Here is a 23,818-nt window from a genome sequence, read left to right on the forward strand (position 1 = left end):
GTGCGGCTAAGTGACACTGTGCTAGGTCTTTCACCGGCCAGGAGGGGGAAAAACATTCTACAGATGAGGAAACCGAGGCTCAGCAAAGGGCAGGGGCCTCTTCCCGGCACACCGCCCCCCCCTTCTTCTCCTGGGTGCTCGGATCCTGGGGAGGAGGCATGGGAAACCATCCGGGGGGTTCCAGGAGAAGGGGGCCGATCTGGTCCTGCAGGCCCGGCAGCTGAGAGGTGGAAAACAAGCATCACTGAACTGGGATTTACTCCTGAGTTCATGACAACTATCCCCTCTGTGCAGCTCTCAACGAATCATGATAAAGTGAAAGGAGTTGCCTGCAGATGTAGAGCTAGAGAGGGACAGAGCTAGGACCTCAAGGCATGTCTGGGAAATGTCAAAGTTTACACTCAACCCCAAACCTATGTTCAAACTATAGCTATGACCCTTATAGGCTGTGTGGCCTTGGGCAAGTCACTTGACCTCTCGGTGCCTCGGTTTCTTCAACTGTGAAATGGTGATAGTAAAAGGACTGCCTTTCAAGCTCATGAAGAGGATTAAACGAGGTGAAGTCTAAAGGCGCATCAAGTGGGGAGGCTGGGGTGACAGCGATGAAAGCTGACATTATCTCACTTCAGCTTCACCTCAGCTCTTGGAAGGGCTTTTACCTTCATCTCCCTATTTTACAGGTTTTAAAACCAAGGTCCAGAAAGGGAGGGTCAATTTGCTCACGCATCACACGTCCCAGGCAGAAGCCTGGTTTTTCTAACAATTTATCTGTGCTTTTAGCTCCCCGCCAAGCTGTGAATGGGGTTGACCCTGAAAAGAGACAAAATCCAGAGCAGAGCAGTTCAGTCCATAAGAGAAACCGAGGCATGGGTGGCTTGGCCTGTGGCAGGCACGTGTGGACCCTGCTCTCTGCCAGGCCCTATGCTAGGACCTGCCCCCCTGCAGCTCCCAGTTGTGTGGGGAAGTCAGGGCTGAGGTCAGCAACCACAAGTGGGGTACCAAGAGGGATGGGGGTGTAGCAGGAAGCCAGGACAGAGGGTTGTGAGTTGTGCCTAGTTTAGGGGTGGGTTGGAAAGGGGCCTGTTGGGGGTCAGTGAAAGCGCAGGTGAGGAAGGTAACCTGTCAGGGGAGGGGGTGGACAGAGAGAGAAGGGCCCTCCAGACAGGAGGAACAGAATGAGCAAAGGTATGGCTACCCGAGGGCTAATGGTGTGCTTAGGAAACAGCTGTGACTGGAGCACAGGCTGCCAGGAGCAGGGGGTTGGGAGTGAGGATGGGGTTAGAGGGGAGCCTGGAGGAACTAGTTTCAGATTTGGGCTCCGGTCCAGGAGTCTGCATTTTAAATCAGCACCCTGCTGCTTCCCAGCTATAATTTGGAAATTATCTGGGAATGGCCGTGCAGACCCTGGGGCACTGCTGCCGGATGGAGAAAGGAAGGCAGAATGGCTCAACGAGGAGTCAGAGAGACACAGAGCCAGTCCAGCTCTGGTATTTGCTGGCTGTGTGCCTTTGGGCAAGGTACTTGGCCTCTCTGTGCCCCGGGCTCTTCACATACTTAATTTTCAGAAGTGGTTATGAGGATTAGATCTGGGAAGATACACAAATCACCCGGCGTGGTGCCTGAGATGGAACAGACACAAGAAACAGGGTCATTTTCCTTTTCCCTCCACAAGGGAATTTGCCCCTTGTGTCTATCAGAACCACGGTGACTGTGTGAATGAGTCAGGGACAGAAACCAACTCGAATTGGCTTAAGAAAACACTGGAGAGGCCACTGCCCAGGACCCAGCACTGAAGGAAGCAGCGTGGGTGCAGGCTGGCCAACACTCCTTCCGTCTGTCTCCGATTTTCTTGGCCCGTGGGTCTCGTTTTCTCCTCCTGCTGCTAGCTGTCTCCTTGAGACCCAGGAAACCGGCTCAGCAGCCCAGCAGAGGTAGAACTGCTTCGCCTGCTTCCTGTCACTTCTTCCCGGGGCAGGGCTCTGATGGGCTGAGCTTGGGCCACGTGCCCATTCCTTGGGCCTGGGCCAGGGATGGAGCATTTGAGGCGCCCAGGGCTCTGGCTGGGAGCAGAATCCATGAACACAGCAATGAGAAACCCTCACTTGGGGACAGTAAAAAACAACCAAATACAGAATCGTTTCCTAAGGGAGGAGCTCAGGCTATACCGCTGAAAAACCAGAAAGGTCTTTCCTGCTTCATGGAGCTGGTCAACTCCAAGTCACCCTGCAGGAACCCGCTCAGGTGTTTCTTTCTCCTGTCACCCCTCGCTCCATTACAGCTCCTTCCCCACCGCTTGGCGATTGTTTGTTTCCACACAGACTCCCCAAGGTAGGACTTCTGCACCTCCGTGGCCTGGGACCCTGGCATGCATGGGGACTGGACCCAGGGCAGAGGAGAACCCCTTCTTCACAGCTTGTATCGAATGTCTCTTCCACCTCCTCCGTCTGAGCCCTGCTTTGGCCACCCACGCTCTGCCTGCCAGCTCTAGCCATGGAGCCAAGAGAGGAAGGATGACACCTTCTGGGGTGCAGGCTGGTGGGACGCCTCGCTACGGGGGAGAGAGGAAGAGAGGCTGCCTTCCTCGAGCTCAGGTCCCTGCAAACGCCGCTGGGTGCCCGTTGTTCAGTCCCAGCGGTTGACAACTCCTTACAAAGAGAGCTTCTTTCTTTTGGGTTTTTTTTTTTTTTTTTTTTTGGTACTGTTTAAAAGAGTAATGTAAGTCTCAGATCCCCTCACATCATGTTAATGTTAAAGTATGACTAAAAATAAATCTTGGGTTGCCATAGGAACCCTGACTGTTGCTAGGTTCAGTCTGTGGGGGATTGGGAGCCCTGCTTTTTCTGGCCCTGCTGAAAGGAGACCTTTGTGGCTGTGCCGAGCACCTAGGAGGGCCCCCAGAGCACAGCCCCCCCTCCACCCCACTCCACCCAAAGAAATCCCTCCAAAGGTAAACTGAGAAGCAGCTTGACATTGGGTCCCATAAGGGCTACTGGGATCTGCCCTGGAGAAGGGGCTGGGTCTTCGCAGAGCCTCCAAAGAGAAGTTTCTAAGAGGGGAAGTGGGGAGGGGGAAAGTAAAGAAAGGAAGAGAAAAAGATAGAGAGCAGGGGGAGAGAGAAGGAGGAAGGAAGAAAGGGAGGAAGGGAGAGAGGGAAGGAAGAGGAAAAGAAGAAGGGGGAGGGAGAAGAAAAGCAAAAGAAAGGAATAAGGAAAAAGAAGGGGGAGGGAATGAAAGAGGGCAGGGTTTGCTGTGTGCCTTCTTACGTGAGGCGCTTTCAAACACAGAGTGCCCGTCTATCCCTATGACCTCATGCTGTGCAGAGGTTGAAGCAGAGGCTCAGAGAGGGTGGGTAACATGCCCAGGGTCACACAGTAGGTGTACCTGGGACTTGGAGCACAGGTTTTCCATCCCAGTCAAGGGTCTGGGGCCACAGCCCTCTCCTTCCCATTCTGTCCCTCTCAGACCTCTCCCAGTGTGGGTCTCTATACTCGGCGGACCTTGGGCCACTCTGGCCCCCGTCAGCCCTTCTACTCTACCCCCACCAAATGCATGTCTACTTGGAACCTGTGGATGTGACCTCATTTGGAAATGGGGTCTTAGCAGGTGTGATCAAGTTTAGATGAGGTCATATGGAATAGAATGAGCCCTAAATTTAATATGATTGGTGTCTATAAGAAAAGGGAAATTTGGACACAGAGAGAAGGCCCTGAGAAGATGGAGGCAGAGATTGGAGTGAGGTGCCTACAAGCCAAGGAATGCCGAGGCTGGGTGGGAGCCACCAGAGACTGGGAGGAAGTGAGGAAGGATCCCCGCCCCCGGGAGTCTTCAGGGCGGGTGTGGTCCCTGCCAACACCTCGATTTCCACTCATGGCCTCCAGAATTGTGAGAGCATAAACTTCTGTTGGTTCAAGTCTCCAAGTTTGTGGCAACTGGGTTATGGCAGCCCTAGGAGACTAGCACCCCCCGAGTGGAATTCCCAACATCTAAAGCTATATCTACTCAAGCCCTTTTTGGTTCCTCAACCATCATTCCATTGGAAGGCACCAAACACCAACCCCTACCTGTCTCCCACATGCTGTGGACATGTCATGTCCCTTCTCCATCAGGGCCAGACTTGAGAGCCAGGCAAGTATGAGTTCAAATCCAGCCTGCCATTTGTCTGTCACCGATCTCTCTGAGCTCCTGTTTCCTTCTGAGCAAAACAGAAGCCCAGATCCTCCCTCAAAGAGTCTCCATCGAAAGTGTGAGAAGACACGTGCATCTCTGGGCACGTGGAAGAACGGGTGGCTGTAGTTACAATTATCTCAGAGAGAACGCTGGGAACGGCCCTGGGCAGCGCTCCCAGTCATATGCCCAGGAATGCATTGAGAGGTTTGAGTGTTGCTATGAATGACTAAGGGGTGGGGATCCCACGTTGTCCTAGCAAATGGCGCCTCATCCAGCCAGAGCACAGGCCCTCACTGTACATTTCTGGAACTGGCCAAACAGTGCTACCTAAGAGAGCCTCTTACAAAAAAAAGCAAATCTTAACTGGTAGTGAGAGATGACTGACCATCCTGCAAGTGTCAGAGACACAAGACCTTCCCCTTCCCTTCCACAAACCTTTCCTGATGGTGTCCAAAGTGCCTGGCACAATTCCTGGGCTCAGGAAAATGAGGTGGCCACTCTCCTTTGCTGTCCACGCCAGGGAGGATAAACAGAGCAAAGGTACTGCGAGCAGGGGATCCAAGAGAACCACACCCTTGGAGACTCATCTCTGAGGACATCCAAAGGCCAAAGGAAAGCATGAACGCTTACAACCCTTGGGGCAAGGACGTTATCTGATTTATGTATTGTGGGTTCATGGTCCCCGTGATTACAGGAGGTTCTGTAGGCAGGGCAGGGTCAGGCCTCCTACCAGAAGGGTAAGGCATATAAAAAATGATTGTTGTCTGGAGGCAACGCCTGGGAAGCAGGGTCTGGAAGGCCTGGAGAAAGAGGGAGAAGGTGGAATGATGGTTGAGGAACCAAGAAGGGCTTGAGTACATATAGCTTTAGCTCTGGCCGTAAAGATGTCTTACCCATCTTTATGACTGGGTGGTAGCTGAGAGGATGAGATGGAAACCAGAGACCAGGTGGGACTCAGTGGGGACAGGATGAACAGGAGAGGTCTGGGAGCTACAAGAGAAAAAGGAGAGAGAGGAAAACAGAATCCAAGAAGGGTTAGCCTGCCTTGGTGCTTTGCTGCCTTGACCACATAGTATATGGTACATAGGATGGCATTGCTGTCCCTATTTTATGGATGGAGAATCTGAAGCTCAGAGAGGTTGAGTGACCTGCTCAAGGTCACACAGCTAGGCAGGAGGAGAACCAGTATTCAGATTCACTTCTGGGAAGCCCCTAAACCTGTGCTCTTTCCCTTACACCTGATACATGAAGGGTGTAATGAAAATGTAATCATCAAAATAGATGAAAGCTACAAGGGGATAGGTTTCAGTGCAATGTAAGAAAGAACTTGGTAAGGAGCTCAAGGGAAAGGAAACTAATGTTTACTAAGAGAAGTATTGGGAATTATACCCACTTTACAGACAAGGAAATGGAAGGCTGAGAGAGGCAAATATTCTTGAACAAAGTTGGGCAAAGTAGCAGAGCTGTGTCAGAGCCCCAGCACTTAGCTCAGCAGGAAGTATATAATCGGTCATGAGTGCATGTCGGTCAAACTAAACTGGTGGGAGGTGGGGCTGGGTTGTCACATACATCCCCACACACACGTTGTGCTGACTCATGGATCTAGACAGGGTTATGGCTGCTTTGTTGAGTAGTGAACTTCCTGTTTTGAGAAGTATTTAAGTGGAGGTGAGTGGATCATGCATGAAAGGAAAGGACTGGCCAGTAGCAGTTTTTCCTAAACTTGTTAGTCTCTCACATTCAATAGTCACACTATGAGCCTACCAGTTGCACTGAGACTTAACATTTATCTTTTTAATCATCTCTTACTTTTTACCTAATTAAATGTATCCTCATTCTAAGCTATATCATTAAATCACACATAGATGATTGGCTAGTTCTGTTGTTTTTCTAATGCATATTAAAATTAATGCATGAATAGTCAAGTTTTCAAGATAAGCTCATCTGTGCCTCCTAAAATCGCCCCGTATACCCACAATGACCCACATTTGGGGAACACTGTCTTAGAGGATCACTGAGGGTCCCACAATTCCAATTTGGGATTGAGATATAAGTGGAGCTAAGAAGGTGGGAACAGGTGGGGAGTGTCTCCAGCTGCAGAGACATAGGCAGGACCTGGAAACTGAAGGCAAGAAAGACCCCCACCCTCCTCTGGATTGGCTCTGTTGGTTACAAGGTGATGGTGGTGGGAGGGGGTGGGTGGTTGTTATAAAATACACAGGGAGTAGTGGGGAAGCTCATATATTGCACAAGTCTAGCCTGGGGTGACAGGACACCTCCCCCCACCCAAAGTAGGGCTGACTTTGGGAGGTCTCTGGGGTGGTAGATCTTCCCTCTTGTATCCCACCCATGAAGTGAGTGACCTGAGCCCTGCCTGTCTGGGTCACTCCTACCTGCTGTCTTCTTCTCTCTCTACACTGTGTCCTTTTTTTCTCATGGGTCCAGCATTTTCATGGCTCACTTGTGGCCCACTGAGGTCCTCTGGCCTTTCTCTGACTCCAGAACTTTATATCCCTGCCTCTGCTGCTTCCAGCTCCAGTCTCTCTATTTCCAGTCCCAGGACTGGAGAACACTTTTCCAGTCAGCCGTCCCGTCAGTCCCCATTGTGACATGGGGGGAGGTGAGGGAGAAAAATCTGTGCCAGACCACGCTGCAGTGTCCAGCATTTCCATCTCACCCTCTCCCAAATGAAACAACCGGAGCTGAACCCCATGAACAAGTTTGTTTTGTGTTCCCATGAGCTGAAAACCCCATTTGGCAGGTGGAACATGTGAAAGTCAGAGAGGTCTCCATAACTCCCCTATTCTCTGAGCCAACAACCACCCAACCCAGAGGATGCTAAATACCATGGAATGTTAAATACCCCACGCTGAACCGACAAGAGGAAGCTGCCTCTGGCCATCCCACTCTTTAGCCCTCTGCCACCCCCCACCCCCCTCCAACCCCCAGTGCGGCCAGGTGGAAATGGGGGTTAAAGCGCTCAGCTCTGAGTATCACAATGACACCACTCACTCTTGGCACAGCCTGGTGGCATCTTCATGACCCCTGGAACACACGCTCACCTGGAGCCCAGGAGACTAGTTCTCACCCTCATTTCCATGCCCCAGCCCACCTTTCTTCTGGCTTGTGCTGGCAGCCTTCGAGCTCATCCTCCTGTTTCCAGGAGCCCCCTTGGATGCACCTTCCTCACAGCCCCTGAGAGAGCCTCCTGATACATACCTTGTCAGTGCCTTGCCTGACCCTTTCCAGTAGCTCTCCACTGGGAGCGGAACCCCTGCGAACAATAGTCAAGGCCCTCTGGGACCTGGCCTTGCCTGGGTCTCCAGCCTCCCATCTCTCTACCCTTCAGCTCCAACATTGTGCTCCAGCCACACTAAGCTGCATAGCTTTTCCCATGCATCCTGCTGTTCTGAGCCTCCAGTCTTTATATTTTTGCTGCTCCCTCTGCCTAGAATGACCTTTCTACTTCCCCATTCCTGCCACTATCAACTTTTGCTTGTCTTTAAAGACTTAGCATGGGCACTGCCTCTTCCAGGAAGCCAACCAGGCCCCTCCTGTGGTTACTCCCTATTACCCTGTGCACAGTCTCACTGCTATGCTTACCGCTGTTACAATTGTCTGGGGGTGGGAGTGGGGGGGCCCACCCTTGCTACTTCTGGAGAGGAAAGACACCCCCCCCACCAAGTGCCCGAGTAGGGTTTGGGGAACAGTCAGTCCTCCACATATTCTAACCTTGGTTCTCTACAAGGGGACATCAAATGCATTCCCTCTCTGGCTGCAGAGTTTGAAGATTTTGTCTTTTCAGCGCAGAAGCTATTAGAGGTTTCCTTTGCCAAGCTCTCCCTGAGATGCCTGGAAGCCTGGAAATTTGTCTTGGGTCCTTTTCAGAGGTCCAAGTTTAGTTTGGGAGTTTCTATTTTGGTAGTGGTAGGATAAATAGATGTAGGCTCTAGAGATTCAGCAACTCTAGAGAGGCTTCAAGATAAGCCAGGTTTGGAAATGTGCACGTGGAGGCTGTACCCGGGGAGCCCAGCCCAGCCCCAGCCAGGATGGCTGAGATGCATCAGCCACGGGACTTGTAATTCTCAGACACTGTGAAGGGAGTCCCCAGTCCCAGCAACTTTTCTCAAAATCCTCTTTTCCTCTCTCATCTGCTTCCTCCAAACCCCCCTCTAAAGTTCCCCCTTCCCTCACCTTTTCCCCCCAATCTACACTGCAAGCACCCCCAAAGAACTGATCCAGCGAGTGGCAGATTCTAAAAGGCTGAGCAGCCCCACCGGAAATGGATAATATACAAAAACCAGGTTGTTGAGGAGAGGAGAAGTTAATTCAGGAACTGTTTGCAAAGGTGCAGGCAAGCTACAAGGAGTAGATGTGGCTACGACCCCTAGACCTGAAGGGAAGTGGGAAGGGAGCTATGGCCAGGAACCCAGAGGCAGACAGCTGCACGGAGAGGGCTGCCTGGCAGAAAGGAGCTGTGCCTTCTTTTGGAAGGGAGTCATGCTGGTTTGAATCTGTTATGTACCCCAGAACAGCCACGTTCTTCTAATCCAATCTTGTGGGTGCAGACCTGTTGTGGGTGGGACCTTTTAATTAGGTTGTTTCCATGGAGATGTGACCCACCCAATTCAAGATGGGTCTTAATCCTTTTACTGGGGTCCTGTATGAAGAGAATAAAAGACAGAAAACAGAGAGAGAGCTCAGAGTGGAGGCTTGGAGAAAGAAAATGCCAGGAGATGCTAAGCTGAGAGATGAAATCCAGAGTTTGCTCCAGAGAAGCTAGGAGAGGACGTACAGAGGATTAGAGAGAGGAACTGCCCCAGGAGAGGCCAGAAGGAACCACGGGAGCTGAGAGAGCCATTTTGGAAACTAATCCAGGAGAGAAGGGACAGTGGACGTCGCCATGTGACAGAGAAACCCCGGATGCAATTGGCCTTTCTTTCTTTCTATTTTTTTTTTTAGAGTTTTTTAATTGTGAAAAATAACATATGTACAAAAAAAGCAATAAATTTCCAAGTACATTTTAACAAGTAGTTATACAACAGATTTTAAAGTCTGGTATAGATTACAGTTCTACGATTTTTCTTTTTTTCTTCTAGCTGCTCCAAGACACTGGAGACCAAAAGAAATATCAATATATTGATTCAGCAGTTATACTCATTTATTAAAATCCACCTTCTCTATTATATTCTCTATTATCTTCCTTCTCTTTTTTGTGAAAAATAACATATATATGAAAAAGCAATAGATTTCAAAGTACATTGCAACAATTAGTTGTAGAACAGATGCCAGAGTTTGCAATGAGTTACAATTCCAGAATTTCAGACTTTTATTTCTAGCTGCTCTGAGGTAGAGGAGACTAAAACAAATATCAGTATAATGATGCAGAACTCATACTCATTTGTTAAATCCCACCTTCTCTATTATATTCTCTATTATCTTCCTTCTCTTTTTTGTGAAAAATTACTATATACGAAAAAGCAATAGATTTCAAAGTGCATTGCAACAATTAGTTGTAGAACAGATGCCAGAGTTTGTGATGGGTTGCAATTCCAGAATTTCAGATTTTTATTTCTAGCTGCACTGAGGTAGAGGAGACTAAAAGAAATATCAGTATAATGATTCAGAACTCATACTCATTTGTTAAACCCTACCTTCTCTGTACAAATCCACCATCACCTTTGATCTTTCTCCCACTCTTTAGGGGTATTTGGTCTATGGCCATTCTAACTTTTTCTTGTTGGAAGGGGCTGTCAATATAATATGAAATAGGGGGATGGAACTAGTTGATGTTCTGAAGAGGCTGGCCCCTCTGCATTTCAAGACTTATCTGGTGCAGGGATCCATCTGGAGGTTGTAGGTTTCTGAAAAAATTACCTTAGTGTATGGAACCTTTGTAGACTCTTATATATTGCCCTAGGTGTTCTTTGGGATTGCAAGAGCGGTATTGGTTAGGGTTTGACAAGCTATGATAGGTAGTAATGTCTAACTGAAGCTTGTGTAAGAGTGACTTCCAGAGTAGCCTCTTGACTCTATTTGAACTCTCTCAGCCCCTGATACCTTATTTGTTATACTTCTTTTTCCCCTTTTGGTCAGAATGGCATTGTTCATCCTATGGTGCCAGGGCCAGGCTTATCCCTAGGGGTCACCTCCCATGCCACCAGGGAGACTTTCACCCCTGGATGTCATGTCCCACACAGGGGTGGGGGCAATGGTTTCACTTGCAGAGTTGGGCTTAGAGAGAGAGGCCACATCTGAGTAACAAAAGTGGTCCTCTGGAGTTGACTCTTAGGTATGCCCATAGGTAGGCTAAGCTTCTCTGCTAAGTACATAAGCTTCATAAGAGTAAGCCTCAAGATCAAGGGCTTGGTTATTGGCCTTTCTTGATGGAATGTATCTGTTTGTTGATACCTTAATTTGGATACTTTCATGGCCTTAGAACTGTAAATCCCCTTTGAAAAGCCAGTCCATTTCTGGTATATTCTATTCTGGCAGCATTAGCAAACCAAAACAGGAGCCAAGGAAGTAAAACTCTGATCTTCTCCTGCTCGTTGGCAAACCCAACTGGAAGGCAAAGGACATGAACATCCTTTGATGCAGTCCGTAGACATTGGTGCAATGTGGCACCAAGCAAGATGGGGATGGGGAGACAAAGGCAAGCTATCAAAAACAGGACCTTCTTTAGTGGCTGGGGAAAAGGCAAGTCTGGGACACTCAGGCATTAATCACTTTTCTTTGGTACAAACGGTTAAGAACGGTGCAAATACACAAAAACAGTTTTTATACAGTTTTTAAAAATAATAAATCTAACTCTTTACTAAATACTAATAATGTGTGCTTTCATTAAAAAAAAGTAATAATCAAGTCTAAGAACTTTCAAGAAACATCTATAAGCTTATTCTGGGCGTCAGGGAGGTGAGGTGAGCCCAGAGAGACCTTTAATGTAAGCCTCCTGAGCAGGTCCAGTCCATTTCTGGTATATTCCATTCTTGACACTGACAAGAATTCAGAGTCTACTTGACACTGAAGAAACCCATGAATTGACAAGATGCAATCTAATTCCATGCATTTACATACCCTAATCTAAGGTCCCAACCTCCAGATTCACAGAACAAAATGAAAATAATTAGTGCAATCTATGCAATTGTTTTTCGAGCTTAATATTCTGCCTAAAACCCGTGCGTGAAATGGAATTGCATTTTAAACCACAACCTGAGAGAAAGAGGCTGCGGCGGGGCAGGCGGGTGTGGGAAGGGAGGTGCCTTTCTGGGGAGCAGGAGGATTTCCAACAAGCGAGGCTGGTGGGGGTGGGTGGAAGAGTGAGCGTGGGGGAAGGTCTCACTTCCCAAGACCTTCTGAATCCTTCAAAGGGAGCTTGAAAAACTCAGGGACCAGAAGCTTTATCATCCTGCACACAACAGGGACTCAAACAATACTGCTCAAAGGAGCAAATGAAATAAGGGTGGTGAAATTATTTAGAATTTCATTTCTCAAAGTGTCTTGTTCGTCCTCCGTGTCCTGCGATATGGCTTCAGAAAAGGGAGTTTCGTGGTAGAATAACCTCAGGAAGAAGTGCAGGCAAGCCTCAGGGCTCAGAGCCTGTTGGAGACCCTGAGAAAAAAATACAGGTCAGGTCCTATTTAATCCAGAGATTCGGCACCACATTGAGCACAGATCCTTTTGCCTTTTATGGCTGTTAATGTCCTACAGCACAGCCAGAACTCCAGCCCTGGATTGAACCAGTGACAAGGAGGTCCCCTGCAAAGGAAAGATAGCCAGGGTTGACTGCCTCGCTCCCCCAAGTCCACACACCAGGAAAACCTGTCCTTTTTTGTAGAGCAAAAATTGTCATATGCGGTTTATATAAGGCTACATCTCATCCATCCCCCTTCATTGGGCAGGGACAAGTCCAAGATGCTGGGAGCTCATTCATTCAGCAAACTCCTGCCGAGCCCCACTGTGCACCAAGCAATGTTCTGGGCACCGGCATGTATCTGTTTATTTCTCAGATACTGTTTTAGTATTTATCTTGGGAATTGCAATTAACACTTTATAACCATCTAGCTTGAATTAATACCAACTTAGCTTCCACAGTACACAAACTCTGCTCCTATACAGAGCTCTGTCCCTTTAAGTTGTTATTGTTGCAAATGACATCTTTATACACACAGGGCACAAATAAAATGGGTACAGATTCCTGTCCCTAGGGAGCTTCTGTTTTAGGCAAGAGACCTGCCCCTCTCCCTCCGACAGTCCTGGAGGATGCAGGCCTGTCTCTTCCCTGACCCAGGGAGAGCCAGTCCAGAACTGAGCAGAGCCAATCACATGTAGAACACAAGCCTTGGAAGTCCCGCTGCCTGGGTTCAAATTCTGCCATCTGAGTGACCCCGGGCAAGTTACTTAATCCCTCTGAGGTTCTCTTTCTTCACCTGTAAACAAAGATAATAATATAACCTGTCTTGTTGGGTTATCTTGAGAATTAAATGAGAAAATCCAGGTAAAGGCCCTAGACTTGGCCCGACACATATGTGGGGCTCAGTAAGTGTTGTTGTCAGGAGGCTGACAGTTATGCCCACTCCCAGGCGGGCCAGTGGGCCAGGGCTGGGGCATTTCTACTGTTTGAAAACAAACGCTGCCATCTGGGGACCCTGATGAGCAAGCAGAGGTCTGCTGATCTCCAAAGTACATCAGGGAAATGGTGCAAACGGGCAGAGAGAGGTGGGTCCAGATGGAGAGGAGGAGAGGGTGGCCACCTTTGGGTTTGAAGCTTTCCTCTTACCTTGCTCTTACTTTGGGTCTGGCAGTTTGTTTCTTGAGGACTGGTGACCCCCTGGTCCTTGGATTTTGTGACACTCTCCCACTTCCCACTGAATTCATATGTCTTGATTGGACTTCCTTGTTCCAAGTAATCCCTGACTGAGCCAAGTGCCCCAAGAACCCAACTCAAAAATATGGTAGACCCTGTATGACATGGACGGACCTTGAAAACATTGTGTTGGTAAAAAAATCTTTTTTTTTAATTAAAAATTTAAATGTTAATAATGGGGAAAACTGCATGTTGAAGGAGGGGCCGTATTTAAAAGAGGGACAGACAAACTCTGCATTATCCACACGATTTTCTATAAATCTACAGCTGCTTTGATTAAAATAATAGTAAAAAACTTTATGAAATCGGACACAAAAGGACAAATGCTGTCTGATTCCCCTTGGATGCAATCTCTAGAATTAGCAAAGTGATAGAAGGAGTAGACTAGAGGTTACCAGGGGCTAGGGGAAGGGGAGAATGGAGGGTTATTGTTTAATGCGAGCCGAGTTTCTGTTCGGGGTGATGATAAAGTTTTGGTAATGGATCTGGTGTTAGTCAGCACAATAATGTGAATGTAATTAATGCCACTGAATTGTACACTTAAAAATGGTTAATTTTATGTTATGTAGGATCACACTAAAATTTCTTTTAATGGAGACCTAAATGGAAAAGAAAAACTGGCTTACAGCAAATCTAGACTTCAGAACAAATGAAATTCCTCTTACTGCCTGGAGCCCTGTCCTCATACTTACTTCCCTGCTTTTGGAGAAGGAAAAGGAAGGAGGCATTTGGAAGTTCAAGGAAAGGCTAAGATGTCTAAACAAGGGGACCCCAAAGCTCTTCCATCCCAATCCTTTGCCAGGAGCTGTGGGAAGCTATTCAGAGCTAATTAGCAGGTCCAGAGAAAGTTTCCTGCAGCATCTCACTGCTGATGGGGTCACCGAGGGAAGAAGACATCTGCTGTTTCTCTTCCTACTGGAGCTAGTGCTCCCTTCCAGCTCAGGAGGAAAGGCCTGGGAACTTTCCAGAAGAGCCGTCTCCCTTACCCCCCACCCCCGCACACTCCATTTCCTGTTTCTGGAAGGAGAGCTGAGCAAGATTTGTGTTCTCCACGACCCCCTAAGCGGCACTTCACGGTGCTGGGAGAACCAAGCAGTGTGGATGGTTAAAGAAGTTGTGTGGGGAAGGTGGGGAGTGGAGGGTGGGGGGTAGGGGGGTGCAGCCAGACCATGGAACAGCCAGAGCACAGGCGCAGAGGAGGGGGTGCAAGAGAACGCTGGAAGAGGGGGTGGGGGCAAGCCTAGCAAATGGCTTTGAGACACAGAGGCCTTGAATGCCGTGCCAAGAAGCAGACCGCCCACTGGAAGTCTTAAGATGGGCGGGGCATGATCCCATCTGTGTTTTAGGAAGATTGTTCTGGAAGCAGCATGAAGGGCTGATCAGTGACGAGGCGGGCTTGGTCACAGGTAAAAAGAAGGCGTAATGAGGTGAAGGGAATAAAGTCACACCAGGCCCCCTGAATGACGTCACACCAGGCCCCCCGAATGGCGTCACACCATGCCCCCGGCGACAGCAGCAGTGATGGAGCTGTTGACCTAGAGCTCCTTCAGCCCCTCACCCCACCCCATGTTCGCACCTCTGGCGGGTCTGGTCCTGCAGGGGCAGTGGGGATGGAGTGTGCTGCCCTAGCCAGGGATGTCGTTCATAAATGCGCTGGCCAGGGAGCACGGGTGAGCAGGAGATGGCTGGGGAGAAGGGTACAGGGAAGGGCAACTTTGCACGCAGGCAGACATATTTATTCATTCAACAAACATGGTCTGCACCGCTGGGCCAAGCCCTGACTGGGTGCTTCAGGTTCTCCAGGGAGCCGGGTCTGTCTGCTGTTCTACATGGTCAGGCTTTGGAACACCTCTGAGCTTTTCATTCGTATTCCATTCTTCCCTCCTCTTCCTCCTCCTTTTTCTTCCCCTGCTCCTCCTTCTCATTTTTTAAGCCTTTGGCCTTCCTGTGGGAGTCTGGGCGACATCCAGAGAGCAGCAGGGAGCCCCTGAAAATGAATAAGCAGGGAGAGAGTGTGTGTCTTTTGGAGTGTTCGGGGTGGAGGGTGGAAGGGAGAAGCTGGCTGGAGCAGGGGAAACTGGGAGAAGGGGCAGGTTAGCTGTCACATGAGGGGATGTGGGGATGGCGGGGAAGGCAGAGGCAGGCCTCAGGGACCAACAGCTGCTCACCTCAGACTTGGGAGAAAGCAAAGGTATGAGCCATGCCTTGGAGTGGGGGAAGGTCCTCGCCAGCCCCGGCTGGCAGCTGCCCAGATGGAATCCCTGCCCTCCATTCTTCTCGTTCTTGGCAGGAGACCTCCCAGGTGGCATCAGACTAAGCCTCGGGCTTTGGTTGGTTTCAAGCCTGGACTCCCCACCACTGGATGGCACAGAGATAAACGGTGTGGACAACCTGAAAACACAGGAGCAACCCCCTAGGAGCTGACATAAAGCATCCCATCAGAGGCTCTGGAAGGACAGGCAGCTGGGAAGAAAGGAAACAACCCCTCCCTACCTTTTGTGGTGGCCGCTGCCCCTCTTCTCTTTGCACCCCTGGATCTGACCCCCGTGGCGGGAACCTGGCCTGCACTCCCAAGTTCTAAGTAACATCCGACTCCAACACAGCCAGTTGCCCTCGCCCACCCCTAGGGGCCTAGGATTGCACAGGCCTCAGTGGTACCACCTGCCCCCAGAGGATGGCCTCAGGCTATGTGTGCAGACCCTGGACGTTTGGGTAGAGAATTCTGGGGTTCTGGACATCTGAAGTGAGGTCAGAAAGGGGATGTCGGCTCCAGTTTCTGGCTTGGGCGGCTGAATATGCCATTCTGGAACATGGGAACCTGAGGAAGAGGAGGAGGCAGTAAGGGTGGGAAGAGATGATGATTCATTTTAGGAGGGTGGCCTGGAGGGGCTTGTGGCCAGAGGAGACTTCGGGAGTGGGGTAGGGTAGCTCACCAGCCCAGGCTTAGCTGCAGAGCAGGGGAAGGACCCCCGCTGCAGACCACCATGTGTCTGGAGAGACAAAGGATTCCCTGCAAGCTCCTGTGTTGGGCGGGGTCCTCTCCTCTGAGCTGCCCACGGGAGTTACAGGCTAGACGCATGGGCGACGGTGGACACTTCTTTTCCAGTCCCACCCCTAGCCGGACCCGCCCTGTGAAAGGGCTCAGAGGGGCTGGGCCTTCCAAGAAGAGGGAAAAACAGCTTCAAGGTCAGGACAGTTTTCTAAGGAGTCTCTGGAGGTGGCGGGGGAGACAAGGGCGTCCACATAGTAAAGCCGGACAGGCCAGCGCGCAGGGAAGCCCTGCAATGGCGGCTGGAAAGGAGCCAGCACTTATTATGCATTGATGGATTGTGTTAGAACATGTGTACAGTTTGCCATCTTAATCGTCGCAAACTGCATTCAGTGGCAGCAAGTGCATTCAGGGTGTTAGGCAACCATCACCACTGTCCATTTCCAGAACATTTTCTTCACCCCAAATGGAAACCCTATAAAGCTTCCATTTATCGGGGACCCAGCGCCATGCTGCACACGCATCAGCTCACCAAACCCTCCTCAAGGCTTGGAGAGGAGCCCATTTTACAGATGAGGAGAGCGAGGTTCAATGCCATGCTGGATGTAGGTGCCCAGGGTAGGGGTTGAAGCCAGGCTTCTCTAACTCCAGAGGCCCCAAGGTCTGGGGGAAAGGGCAGCTGGAGGCTGTTGGGGCTGGAGGGGATAAAGGGAGATGCACTCTCCGCTGCAGCTGGGGTTCACTGGGGGTGTGGCTGGAGATGAGGGACTCTGCTGGGCGGGGGAAGAGTCTGGATAAACAAGGGCATTGGGGGACAAGGGTGGCAGGACTCAGCTGGGGGTAGCCAAGGGAAGCTAGCAGGGTGCCGGGGCTTTGGCCCATTGAGCGTAATCCTGGTTAGGGACTGGCGGGAGGGTGAAAGGTCTCATCCCCAGGGGATAGTGCTGGCCCCAGCAAAGCAGAGGAACCTGGAATGGAGCCCTGGTCTCTGAGGAAGAGCCACGGGCTAAGGGTGTGTGGGAGAGAGCAAGTCAAAGGAGAGGAAGGGGGCAAGCAGAAGTCAGGGGCAGTGTCAGGAGCGCCCAGAGGAGGCAGGGCCTGGCTCCAGAGCCCAAAACTTTCTCAGCGGGAGCCTGAGCTCAGGCCAGGGAGTGCTCACAGCCCTCAAGTCCGCATCTCAAGTGGACCCCAAAAGCCTCAAGACATTGGTGCGAAGACCTCAGACAAGCACGTGCAGTGGGAGACAGAACAGCTTTCACCCTCTCTTTCTTCTGCATGTGTGCAGGCCAACATACGTAGATGTAAGAATGGAGTCTTGTGGCACATTCAGTTTTTCCACCTGTTTCACACACACGCACACACACACACAGGAGAATGTCATGGGTATCTCCCCAGGTCATTTTACACACCACCCTGTATAAAGGCTCCACGGCATCCCATGGCGTGGCTGCCTCTTAGTTTATCTAGCCCAGGGGATCTCAGCAGGGGAAGATTTTGCCCCTCAGGGGACATCTGCCTTTATCTGGAAACATTTTCGGTTGTCAAACCCTGGGATGGGGGTGTGACTGGTAAAGGATGCGCTAAACATCCTACAATGCACAAGGCAGCCTTCTACAGGGGAGAACTATCCAGCCCAAGATTTCAACAGTGCCCAGGTTAAGAAACATGGTCTAACTCCCTTTGCCCAGTGTATAAACAGAGGCGTAAGAAAAAAAACACACAAAATAAATGAATAATGGGGTTAGGGAATGTGGGATGTTTTGGGTATTCTTTTTTCCTTTTTTGAGTAATGGAAATGTTCAAAAATCGATTGTGATGACGAATGCACAGCTATATGATGATATTATAAAGCTCTGACTGTAAAGTTTGGATGATTATATGGTATGTTATATGGTGTGTGAATATATATCTCAATAAAATTGTGTTTTGTAAAAAAGCAAAAAAAAAAAAAAAGAAATACTGGTTTAACCAGTCTCCTATTAAATGATCATTTAGGTCATATCCAGTTGTTTTGTATTACAGTATCGCTGTCAACATTTTTTTTGGCCTATGTCATCGTTGTTTTGCATGTATAACTACCGGCAAATTTCTGGAAGTGTAATGGCTGGTACTGAGTGTGTGGTCCTTTCAGGGTTGCCATTTATGAGCAAGCTGATGCTCGGCAATGCTCTGTCAGTTTCACTCCTCCCAGCAGCAGTACAAGAGTGCCAATTCCCCACACTCTTCTCAACATGAAGTATTGTTCATTTTCTGCATCTTTTCCAGCTATTAATTTTTTTTAATTTTTAGTAATAAAACCAGTCAACATACTATATGAACATTCTTTTTTTTAATTACATAGTTGTATATTCATCATCAGGATCATTTCTTAGAACATTTGCATCAATTCAGAAAAAAGAAATAAGAAAACAGAAAAAATTTCATACATACCATACCCCTGACCCCTCCCTTTCATTGATCACTAATATTTCAAGCTACTAAATTTATTTTAACATTTTCCCTCTACTATTTATTTATTGTTAATCCATATGTTTTACCCATCTGTCCATAAAGTAGATAAAAGAAGCATCAGACACAAGGTTTTCCTAATCACAAAGTCCCATTGCGAAAGCTGTATCATTACACAATCATCTTCAGACACGCCAGCTATGGATTTTTTCCCCATCTTTTCTTTAGTGTCCAAGGTAGCTCATGTGCATGGAAATGAACAGTTACTACAGTTTACACATTTCCCAGCATCTAATTTTTTCATCTTAAATAATGACTATTCCTCAAAACATTTAATACTAATAAACTACAGTTTTTAAACTTATGAATTTAATATACTCGATATGCCTCCAACACATTGAAGGCCTTGATTGCAAACTTAACCAAATAAATTTACTTATAATACTTCAATATATCAAGTTTACTTCTCATAAGTCTATTGCATCAATTCCCATAAGCTTGGAAAAGTAGACAAGTATGCAATGATAAAGTCAATTGGCCTATTTACAGCACAGCCACTAACACAAGAACCAGCATCATGCATTTAAATTAGGTTTTTTTTATTAGCTCTATTCTTTTTGGCATTTACTACCTCTTTCTGTCTCTTCTTTCTTCCTGAGGACTATGCTTCTACTTACCTGGCAAGAGAATTGAGGTTTTCTTCTCACGCTAACTGAGTTTGCAGGTACAGGACAAGGGCAAGTGACTCAGGTCCCAGATTCCTGAGTCTTCCAGGTATTATATCGGCGGACCAGCTCTCTCTCCAGGATTTCCTGTGCACCCTGTCCATTGTGTTCAGAGGTGTCCCCTTTACTGCCCCCAACAGAGCTGATGCTTTGAGGTTTTTTCACAGCCTCACTGTATCTTATCTCTGCTGGACAGCAGGACAGAGCCCTCTTTGCAAATGTCTATTCTGAATGCTTTACCTACAGAGCCCACCTGGTCAGGAGACTGCTTGGTGATGGTCCCTTCTGCATGTCCTCCCTTTATTCAATTCCACAAGCAGGAATGATTTTATTTTGTTATCTGAATTTATGAATGGAGCCTGGTTTGATCTGGGTAAATCTAAAGCTTTTGGTTTCTGAAATGACAACTTATCTTTCTCATCTACCATGATCCACTCTAACCTGATGGGACATGGCAACCATTTAAGAAGCTTCTTGCCTTTCATTATGGGGATGTATCACCTTTCATTTAACCAGTGCCCTATTACTTGGCTTTTAATTACTTCTGGTCTTTTCCAATGATAGCTAGTGCTGTTATGAGTACTCTTATACATGCATCCTTCGATATTAATCCCAATAATAATGAGAGTAGATTTGACTGTGTCACATTTTGAAGCAGTTACCAACAATAAAAAATCACATTTCTCATGGAAAGTAGATTTCTGTCTGCAGGGGAAATCTGGCAGCCCAGGCTCCCAGCCCTGCAGTCCAGGCCCCTCTCCCTGTGTTTTAGTTTGTTAATGCTGCTGGAAATGCAATATACCAGAAACAGGTTGGCTTTTATAAAGGGAAGTTATTAAGTTAAAATTTACAGTTCTAAGGCCATAAAAACATCCAAACTAAGGCATTCAGACAAAGACACCTTGTCTTAAGAAAGGACCAATGACATTCGGGGTTTCTCTGTCGGCTGGGAAGGCGCATGGTGACATCTGCCAGCTTTCTATCCCAGCTTCTGGTTTCAAATGGCTCCCTGGGAGTGTTTCCTTTCTGCATCCCCAGACATCTCTGTCTGTGTCGGCTCTTTTTCCAAAATGGTTTCCTCTTAAAAGGATCCAGTAAACAACCCACCTTGAATGGATGGAGGCACATCTCCATGGAAACAACTCAATCAAAAAGATCCCACCCAACAATATTGAATCAGGATTAAAGAATATGGCTTTTCTGGGGTACACAACAGTTTCAAAGCAGCACTCCCTAGTGTTGGTGACAGCTACGAGGGACTGTTCCCTCCAGGTGGTGCTTTGTGAGCCTCTCATCCCTTTCCCCACCTTGGGAGACCTGAATGGCTCTTGTATGCTCAGTTTGCAAACTCAGATTTTAATCTTTGTTGATCTGATGGTTTTAAAATACTAAGAATTGACATCTGATTGTAGTTTTGATCTGCATTTCCTGATGGCTTGGTGCAGTCCGTCATGTCTTCTTTAGCCATTAGGTATATCTTATTTTGTGGCTTACCTGTTCATGCTCTTTGCTCCATTTTCTACTGAATTGTAAGAACTCTTTGTACTTTTGAGGTTTAAAAAGAGGGGGAAGAAAACTATCCCTGCCCTAAATTTGGCTGGCTTGGACACTACGCAAATATTGGCTGCCTCTAGCACATGCAGGAGGCCTTGGAAGCTGCCTGAGCCCAGGTTTGAGGGGCGGGAGCTGAGAGGCGGGCAAGCAGGTAGCAGCTTCTCATTCCAATACCACAACTGGATGAAGCTGGAGCTACAAAGGAGCACAGACTAAAAGCAGAATCTCTGAATGATGCTATTTTAGGTCGAGTGCCTATCTTCTGATATGACCATTAATTCACAAAGAATTCCAAACTTGGAATCAGACTTAGGTTTCAATCTCAACTCTACTATTTCCCAGCTGTGTGATGTTGAATAAGTCACTTCACCTCTCTGAGCCTCCCACCCTCACCAGTATGTCTCAGGGTCTTCTCAAGGACAAGAGGCTTGGCAGGGCAGCAGGTCCTTACAACCATGGTCTCAACAAGAGAGAAAAAAGAAATCCTGGACTGGAAGAAATAAATTCTGTGTACTAGTCCCAACTCTGACACTTAGTCTCTGGGCCTCAGTTTCCCCCATCTGTGAATGAGGGGCTTGGATGATATGATTCTTGAGGTAGCTTCCATTTCTGACATTCTACGGTTAAAACCCACTTCTACAGCTTCATCTTGAACTCCTGGCAAGGCCAGTCATATAGATTTATTTCATTAGGTCCGGTTCCATTTATTTCAGCTTGATTCAAATCCATAAACTGTACCCTGTGCCCCTGCAGTGTGCCAGGCACAAACGGGGTGCTGGAGCTTCAGAAGGGAGCTACAGAGGTATGGGCTCTGCCCCCTTGGCACCCACACCTAGACCCGAGGGAAATGAAGAGGCTGCAAATTTCTGGGAGTCTGGGGAGGCATTAACTGAGTCTTGGAGACGAAGGAGGGCATCCTGGAGCAGGGGGAAAAAGAGGAGTCAGATACCACAGGAAAGAGATTTAAAAGCCAAGGTGAAACACCCACCCGGATGGGTGTGGACTGAATCCCGTGGTGGTGGGCTAGGGTAGGGACTGACCACAGAGGTCTGCGGGGTCAGACCCAGGAGGGCTTTACATAAAGGCTAAGGATGTAAATGTGATCCTGGGGGATGTATGCACAACTATGAGCTGATACTGTGAGCCAGTGATTGTATGTTTCAGATGGTTTCTATGGTGTGTGAATATATCTTAAAAAAATTACATTTAAAAGAAAAACACCCCCCCCCCCAAAAAAAAAGGCTAAGGAATCTGGGCTTCCTTATGGAAGGGTGGAAGCAGGGCTCAATGGACTACCAAAGTCAGATCTGCATTTTACGAAGAGCCCTTTGGCTGCTGAATGGAGGGTGGGTTGGAGGGAAGGTGACCCTTCCCAGGGAGGAAACTCTTGGGATAACTGAGGCCAGAGTGAGGTGCAGAGAGGAGGAGGGCCTGAGAGATAGTGGAGAGGTCAGACGCTAGCCGGGACATGGAGATGAGGAAGAGAACTGTGGTGGGGCAGCTTGGGATGGGGAGGCAGAGGCCTGTACCTGCAGCCTGGCCAGGGGGATGACTGTGGGCATTTGGTGGGGATAGCCAGGGTGCCACCTGGAGGGCCTAGGAGAGTGGACTTCATGGGCAACAGGTTCACTCACTCATCCAGCATTCAACAGGTGTGGTCCCTGTGTGCTAGGTACACCTGGTGAACGAACTAGATGAAGATGGCTGTCCATAAGAAGTGGGAGAAAGGTGCCAGTGACTGTTGGGATGAGGCAAGTGATATAGAGAAAAAGAGCCAAGGCTGGGTGGTGGGGTGGGGTCAGCCAGGATAGGGAAGGGGTGGCAATTTTACACAGACTGACCAGGTGATCTCATGGAGAGGGAGGCTTGAGAAGTCCTTTGTCTGTTCATCCATATGTCCTCCGATATCTAGGGGGACACTCCAGAGGGAAGAAGCCAAGGAAGCCATTGCAAAACCCCCACCTCCACCCCCACCCCCTGTGACCCACTGTGGGCATCTGGGTGCAGAGGAGAGAGTCCAAGGAGAAACTGGAGGACCAGGTACTGCTCAGCCCCCTGGCTGGCTGGGAACAGGGGCAGTGTAGAAGCCCCCCGAAGCTGGCTGCACACCCCACCCCACCAGATTGCTACCAAAAAAAAAAAAAAAGAAAGAAAAAGCAGGACAAACTTTCTTTTCAGTTGGGATTTTTTTTTTCTTTTTCTAAATCAGGTCTTCTTTTCAATTTCATTTCAAAGTCTTCTACAGGCTTCTCAACCCAGTACCCCCAGCCCCAGCCCGGCTTTCTGATCCCTCCCCAGGGCCTGGCTGGCCTCTCCCTTTCATCATTTTAGAACAGCCGAGTGCGAACCTGTCCCCCGCAGGGGACAGGCCAGAACACAAACCGTGACGCTCAGGCTCCAAGGAAACGTTCTCCAGCTTTGGAGGCTGGGGCCCGAATTCAGAGCCCTGCTCCAGCGCTGACCTGCCCTGGGCTGTTACCTCGCTTCTTAGGGCTGTTTCCCTCTGCAAAACGGATGCAAGAGTCCATACATGCTTATTTCAGGTAGCCCCTCAGGGTGGGGGGTGGGCAGCTGAGAGAATGGGCTTGCTGATAGCACAGGTGCTTCTTAAGCCCCTGCAACCTTCAGGGAAGCGTGCTAGGGACCAGGGGAGCAGAACAGGCCTGACCTGCCCTCAGGGTGTTTGGGGTCTGTGGAGGAGACAGACCTGATTCAAGCTTCCCCCAGGCTGGGCTCTATGGGTGAGCTCAGGGCAAGGCACAGACGTCCAGGCCATGGGAGCCAAGACAGAGCTGCGGGAAGCCATTTGCACCTGCGGCAAGGCAGTTCCCGGTGTACTGTGTTGTGGTTACGCAGGAGATCTTGGGAGCTGGCTACTGCAGGGTCCCAACCCCTGCTCGGCAATGTACAAGCCAGCAATGGGCTGCCTTCTCTTTTGCTCAACTTCTTCCTTAAAAATGGGAGTGATGATACGTTTGCTGGGGGTTACGGTGGAGCTTCCGACGGGGTCTGTTGAGGGCTGGTAGCGTCCTGGCTCATGGTAGTTTCCTCCTGCCCCCTTCCTAGTGC

At 48.9% G+C, this 23,818-nt stretch overlaps 1 long non-coding RNA gene across 1 annotated transcript; it reads right to left on the reverse strand.

Moving 5' to 3' along the window:
- Nucleotides 1-4,814: 4,814 nt before the first annotated feature.
- Nucleotides 4,815-6,715, reverse strand: LOC143664609 (uncharacterized). Its single transcript, XR_013166544.1, has 3 exons — nt 6,561-6,715; nt 5,061-5,157; nt 4,815-4,967 (listed from the first exon to the last, which is right to left on the reverse strand). It is a non-coding gene; the product is annotated as an uncharacterized LOC143664609 (long non-coding RNA).
- Between the last annotated feature and the right edge of the window lie 17,103 nt (nt 6,716-23,818).

This window comes from Tamandua tetradactyla, chromosome 20, assembly GCF_023851605.1.
Source record: "Tamandua tetradactyla isolate mTamTet1 chromosome 20, mTamTet1.pri, whole genome shotgun sequence".
NCBI lineage: Eukaryota > Metazoa > Chordata > Mammalia > Pilosa > Myrmecophagidae > Tamandua > Tamandua tetradactyla.